This window comes from Hippocampus bargibanti, linkage group LG17 (genome assembly GCF_051943395.1).
Source record: "Hippocampus bargibanti isolate YZ-2025 linkage group LG17, ASM5194339v1, whole genome shotgun sequence".
In the NCBI taxonomy this organism is placed as follows: Eukaryota; Metazoa; Chordata; class Actinopteri; order Syngnathiformes; family Syngnathidae; genus Hippocampus; species Hippocampus bargibanti.
The window spans coordinates 8,630,555-8,637,500 of record NC_142750.1 but is presented as its reverse complement, the minus strand read 5'-3'; the positions used below and the strand labels follow the sequence as shown (position 1 = coordinate 8,637,500).

Sequence of the window (6,946 nt, the reverse complement as noted above, 5' to 3'; positions counted from 1 at the left end):
GCCGAAAAAAACACCATGTATAGTAAGGCATTTTGACCCAAAAAAACGACCATGTGTAGTAAGGCACTTTTAGCTCCCAAAAAACGACCATGTATAGTATACATGGTCGTTTTTTTCGGGAGAAAAAAAAGCCTTACTATACATGGTGTTTTTTTCGGCTAAAAATGCCTTACTATACATGGTCGTTTTTTTCGGGAGAAAAAAAGCCTTACTATACATGGTCGTTTTTTGATGGGGCTAAAAACGCCTTACTATACATGGTCGTTTTTTTCGGGAGAAAAAAAGCCTTACTATACATGGTCCTTTTTTGATGGGGCTAAAAACGCCTTATTATACATGGTCGTTTTTTTCAGGAGAAAAAAAGCCTTACTATACATGGTCGTTTTTTAGGCTAAAAACGCCTTACTATACATGGTCGTTTTTTTCGGGAGAAAAAAAAGCCTTACTATACATGGTCGTTTTTTAGGCTAAAAACGCCTTACTATACATGGTGGTTTTTTTCGGGAGAAAAAAAAGCCTTACTATACATGGTTGTGTTTTTCGGGAGAAAAAAAAGCCTTACTATACATGGTCGTTTTTTAGGCTAAAAACGCCTTACTATACATGGTTGTTTTTTTAGGCTAAAAACGCCTTACAATACATGGTTGTTTTTTTAGGCTAAAAATGCCTTACTATACATGGTCGTTTTTTTCGGGAGAAAAAAAAGCCTTACTATACATGGTTGTGTTTTTCGGGAGAAAAAAAAAGCCTTACTATACATGGTCGTTTTTTAGGCTAAAAACGCCTTACTATACATGGTGGTTTTTTTCGGGAGAAAAAACGCCTTACTATACATGGTCGTTTTTTTCGGGAGAAAAAAAAGCCTTACTATACATGGTCGTTTTTTAGGCTAAAAACGCCTTACTATACATGGTGTTTTTTTTCGGGAGAAAAAAAGCCTTACTATACATGGTTGTGTTTTTCGGGAGAAAAAAAGCCTTACTATACATGGTCGTTTTTTTCGGGACAAAAAAAAGCCTTACTATACATGCTCGTTTTTTAGGCTAAAAACGCCTTACTATACATGGGTGTTTTTTTCGGGGCTGAAAACGCCTTACTATACATGGTCGTTTTTTTGGGGTCAAAGTGCCTTACTATACATGGTTGTTTTTTTAGGCTAAAAACGCCTTACTATACATGATCGTTTTTTTCGGGACAAAAAAAGCCTTACTATACATGGTCGTTTTTTAGGCTAAAAACGCCTTACTATACATGGTTGTTTTTTTAGGCTAAAAACACCTTACTATACATGGTTGTTTTTTTCTGGAGAAAAAAAAGCCTTACTATACATGCTCGTTTTTTAGGCTAAAAACGCCTTACTATACATGGTTGTGTTTTTCGGGAGAAAAAAAGCCTTACTATACATGGTCGGTTTTTTCGGGACAAAAAAAAGCCTTACTATACATGGTTGTTTTTTTAGGCTAAAAACGCCTTACTATACATGGTCGTTTTTTTCGGGACAAAAAAAGCCTTACTATACATGGTCGTTTTTTAGGCTAAAAACGCCTTACTATACATGCTCGTTTTTTTCTGGAGAAAAAAAGCCTTACTATACATGGTCGTTTTTTTCGGGAGAAAAAAAGCCTTACTATACATGGTTGTTTTTTTAGGCTAAAAACACCTTACTATACATGGTGGTTTTTTTTCGGGAGAAAAAAAAGCCTTACTATACATGGTCGTTTTTTAGGCTAAAAACGCCTTACTATACATGGTGGTTTTTTTCGGGACAAAAAAAGCCTTACTATACATGCTCGTTTTTTAGGATAAAAACGCCTTACTATACATGGTTGTGTTTTTCGGGAGAAAAAAGCCTTACTATACATGGTCGTTTTTTTAGGCTCAAAACACCTTACTATACATGCTCGTTTTTTAGGCGAAAAACACCTTACTATACATGGTTGTTTTTTTTCGGGAGAAAAAAACCTTACTATACATGCTCGTTTTTTAGGCGAAAAACGCCTTACTATACATGGTTGTTTTTTGGGCTAAAAACACCTTACTATACATGGTGGTTTTTTTAGGATAAAAACGCCTTCCTATACATGGTCGCTTTTTCGGGCTAAAAACGGCTTATACTTGCATACATGGTCGTTTTTGTTGTTTTTTTTGGGGGGGGGGGCTAGAAATGCCTTACTATACATGTTTTTTTTGGTCTAAAAATTCCTTACTATACATGCTTTTTTTCCCGCGACAAACGACTTACTTTACAAGGTAGGTTTTTTGTGATAAAAACATTGTCATTTTTTAAATAAGAATAAGAAAGCCTTTCGTAGTTCCACAATGAGAAAATTTGCAAAAAATAAAAGTGGAGATGATGGGGATTGAACCCACGACCTCATGCATGCAAAGCATGCACTCTCCCACTGAGCTACATCCACATTTCACCAGTCAAAAAGTGCCAATAGTACATGGTCGTTTTCTTTTAGACTAAAAACGCCTTACTATACATGGTCGTTTTTTTCGGGAGTAAAAAAAGCCTTACTATACATGGTCGGTTTTTTTAGGCTAAAAACACCTTACTATACATGGTGGTTTTTTTAGGTCGTCTTTTTCGGGAGAAAAAAAGCCTTACTATACATGGTCGTTTTTTAGGCTAAAAACGCCTTACTATACATGGTTGTTTTTTTCGGGACAAAAAAAAGCCTTACTATAGATGGTCGTTTTTTAGGCTAAAAACACCTTACTATACGTGGTCGTTTTTTTCGTGAGAAAAAAAGCCTTACTATACATGGTCGTTTTTTTTCGGGACAAAAAAAAGCCTTACTATACATGGTCGTTTTTTAGGCTAAAAACGCCTTACTATACATGGTCGTTTTTTTCGGGAGAAAAAAAAGCCTTACTATACATGGTTGTTTTTTTAGGCTAAAAACGCCTTACTATACATAGTTGTTTTTTTAGGCTAAAAACGACTTACTATACATGGTCGTTTGTTTCGGGAGAAAAAAAGCCTTACTATACATGGTCGTTTTTTAGGCTAAAAACGCCTTACTATACATGGTTGTTTTTTTAGGCTAAAAACGCCTTACTATACATGCTCGTTTTTTTCTGGAGAAAAAAAGCCTTACTATACATGGTCGTTTTTTTCGGGAGAAAAAAAGCCTTACTATACATGGTCGTTTTTTAGGCTAAAAACGCCTTACTATACATGGTCGTTTTTTTCGGGACAAAAAAAAGCCTTACTATACATGGTCGTTTTTTTAGGCTAAAAACGCCTTACTATACATGGTTGTTTTTTTCGGGAGAAAAAAAAGCCTTACTATACATGGTCGTTTTTTTTCAGGAGAAAAAAAGCCTTACTATACATGGTCGTTTTTTAGGCTAAAAACGCCTTACTATACATGGTTGTTTTTTTAGGCTAAAAACGCCTTACAATACATGGTTGTTTTTTTAGGCTAAAAACGCCTTACTATACATGGTCGTTTTTTTCGGGAGAAAAAAAAGCCTTATTATATACATGGTCATTTTTTGGGGGGTCAAAATGCATTACTCTACATGATTGTTTTTTCTGGTTAAAAACGCCTTACTATACATGGTCGTTTTTTTCAGCTAAAAACGCCTTAGTATACATGGTTGTTTTTTAGGCTAAAAACGCCTTACTATATATACATGGTTGTTTTTTAGGCTAAAAACACCTTACTATACATGGTCGTTTTTTTCGGGAGAAAAAAAAGCCTTACTATACATGGTTGTTTTTTTAGGCTAAAAACGCCTTACTATACATGGTTGTTTTTTTAGGCTAAAAACGACTTACTATACATGGTCGTTTGTTTCGGGAGAAAAAAAGCCTTACTATACATGGTCGTTTTTTAGGCTAAAAACGCCTTACTATACATGGTTGTTTTTTTCGAGAGAAAAAAAAGCCTTACTATACATGGTTGTTTTTTTAGGCTAAAAACGCCTTACTATACATGGTCGTTTTTTTCTGGAGAAAAAAAGCCTTACTATACATGGTCGTTTTTTTCGGGAGAAAAAAAGCCTTACTATACATGGTCGTTTTTTAGGCTAAAAACGCCTTACTATACATGGTCGTTTTTTTCGGGACAAAAAAAAGCCTTACTATACATGGTCGTTTTTTAGGCTAAAAACGCCTTACTATACATGGTTGTTTTTTTCGGGAGAAAAAAAGCCTTACTATACATGGTCGTTTTTTAGGCTAAAAACGCCTTACTATACATGGTTGTTTTTTTAGGCTAAAAACGCCTTACAATACATGGTTGTTTTTTTAGGCTAAAAACGCCTTACTATACATGGTCGTTTTTTTCGGGAGAAAAAAAAGCCTTATTATATACATGGTCATTTTTTGGGGGGTCAAAATGCATTACTCTACATGATTGTTTTTTCTGGTTAAAAACGCCTTACTATACATGGTCGTTTTTTTCGGCTAAAAACGCCTTAGTATACATGGTTGTTTTTTAGGCTAAAAACGCCTTACTATATATACATGGTTGTTTTTTAGGCTAAAAACACCTTACTATACATGGTCGTTTTTTTCGGGAGAAAAAAAAGCCTTACTATACATGGTTGTTTTTTTAGGCTAAAAACGCCTTACTATACATGGTCGTTTTTTTCACTATACATGGTCGGTGTTCTGGCCTCAAAATGACTTACTATACATGGTGTTTTTTTTTGGGCTAAAAACGCCTTACTCTACATGGTGTTTTTTTGGGGGGGCTAAAACGCCTTCCGATACATGGTTGTTGTTTTTTTGAGGGGGGGGGGGGGGGGATAAAAACACCTTACTATACATGGTCGTTTTTTTTCGGCTAAAAACGCCTTACTATACATGGTCGTTTTTTTCGGCTAAAAACGCCTTAGTATACATGGTCGTTTTTTTCCGGGCTAAAAACACCTCACTATACATTTTTTTTGTTGCTAAAACGCCTTACTATACATGGTGGGTTTTTTTTTCAGGCTAACGCCGCCTTACTATACATAGTCGTTTTTTTCGGGCTTAAAACGCCTTACTATACGTGGGCTTTTTTTCCAAGCTAATACTGCCTTACTATACATTACTGATATGCTCTGCTGTGCAAAGCAATTTTTGAGGCATGTGTTGATTACGCTTGTGGTCAAGCCCTAAGCCTTGGAATGTGAGTTGCTATATTCAAAACCTCGCGAGACGGACTTTCTATGTCATCACCAACTCATAGTTTATTTCCAAATTCTGACTTTAAAATGAGAATCCTCTTTTCCTTTCGGCTTTTCCCTTCAAGGGGTCGCCACAGCAAATCAGTGTCCTCCATCTTTAGAGGTTTGATCCGCATGTTTGTTTTGGCCAAGCTTTTACGTCGGATGCCCTTCCTGACACAACGCTCTGTATTTATCACATGACTTGAAGAGCTTCCTAAATCCACTATGCTGACTGAAAAGTCATATTTCTTCAATAAAATTGAGAATCTAACCAACTTTTTTTGTTGGCCCTAATCCTATTCAGTACATTTTGACCCTATCAAATCAATGGTATAATTTTCATCAACCTCTCTGTCATGACATTTATTTTCCACATGATGACGCAATAGAAGAAATGAAGCCTCACGATGCTTCGGCCCAGAGCCGAACCCTTTGAATGGAAAGACTTGTTGCTTCATGATGCTTCAGTTTCCATCACTACAGGATTCACACTGTCACTTACGAACAATTTGGACTTTTCAATCAACCTGCCAGGTGGGAGGAAACCAGAGTACCTGTACAAAACTCACACAACACCCGGGCAGAACATACAAACTCCACACCTAAATTTAATTCTTCAAATATCAATTGCATACACAAATTTAGCAATGATATGCTAAATTAAGGCTATTTAGCTTTAGCATTAGTGTTCTTTGTACACGTGATGCCACCTCTGCGTAACAGAAGGTCACCTCCTCTCTGGAACGTGATTAGCTGGCTGTAGCTACTGCATGCTGGGTTGACATTAAACCACAGTTAATCCTCATTAGTAAGATGTCGCGTCGTCACCTTTTTTGAGCTCCACATAAGCAGACTGATAGAAAAAAAATCAGGTTATAATAACTCCAGAGAAGGGTTTAAGATCATGCGCATTGTTAATACAGTATATTCATCTATATATAGGCAGTGGTTCATTCCAACAAATTAATATTTCTGGCTTCAAATGACTTTTACTGAGCGTATTTTACGAAGATACCACCGCATATAGCTATATTTTACCTTTTAAGACTCGCGCTGAATAGTCAGGAAGTCTTGTTTTCGAGTTGATGACGATGCCTGACGTCACGTCACGGAAGGAACGCCCCTGAACAAGAAAGGACACACAATGCATTTTGGGTACTTTGTTTGCTCTGAAAACTTCATGTTGATCCGTGTTGATGATGAAATTAGAAGGAAAACACATAAATAAAGCGATGGTGAATCGTTGTGTGTCGGACCAAGACTACTATTTGATAGTAGTTGACACAAATTCCCAGCAGACAAATCAGCCCATTTCCAACAGAGCTTCGGCGCCATCTTGTGCATTTCCAGGACGCTACATTTTAGTCCTGACGGCTCGAATTGATATGGAAGGACTTCTTTAATCCATTGAAAACATTTATGCTTTCCTGTTCAGAACTATTTGAATCATATTCATAACTGCATGAGTAACAAGAAAGCATCTTCTCCGAATCTGAAGCCATTGTTTTGATTCTCGAGCAAGGCAAGACGTCCTGCCTTGACGTCACGAACGAGGGGGCGGGACCTTCTGAAACTCGCTATCTCCGAAGTCATTTTGAAGTAGTTTTGGGACACTAACTCATTTTTATTGGTGTTTTGCAATTGGGCTAAAAATATCAGCCTGCGTGTTTGGGTATTTTAGATGCTATCAAACGTTTTTCTGATGTCAGTTAGGAAACAAAAAAATGGTGTCGGTTGTCCTTTAAGGAACTGTTTTATTGTTGTCATTTGTCTAAAT

At 36.6% G+C, this 6,946-nt stretch overlaps 1 non-coding gene across 1 annotated transcript; it reads right to left on the bottom strand.

Annotated features, from left to right (window-relative positions):
* Positions 1-2,345: 2,345 nt before the first annotated feature.
* Positions 2,346-2,417, bottom strand: trnaa-ugc (transfer RNA alanine (anticodon UGC)). Its single transcript has one exon. It is a non-coding gene; the product is annotated as a tRNA-Ala (tRNA).
* Between the last annotated feature and the right edge of the window lie 4,529 nt (positions 2,418-6,946).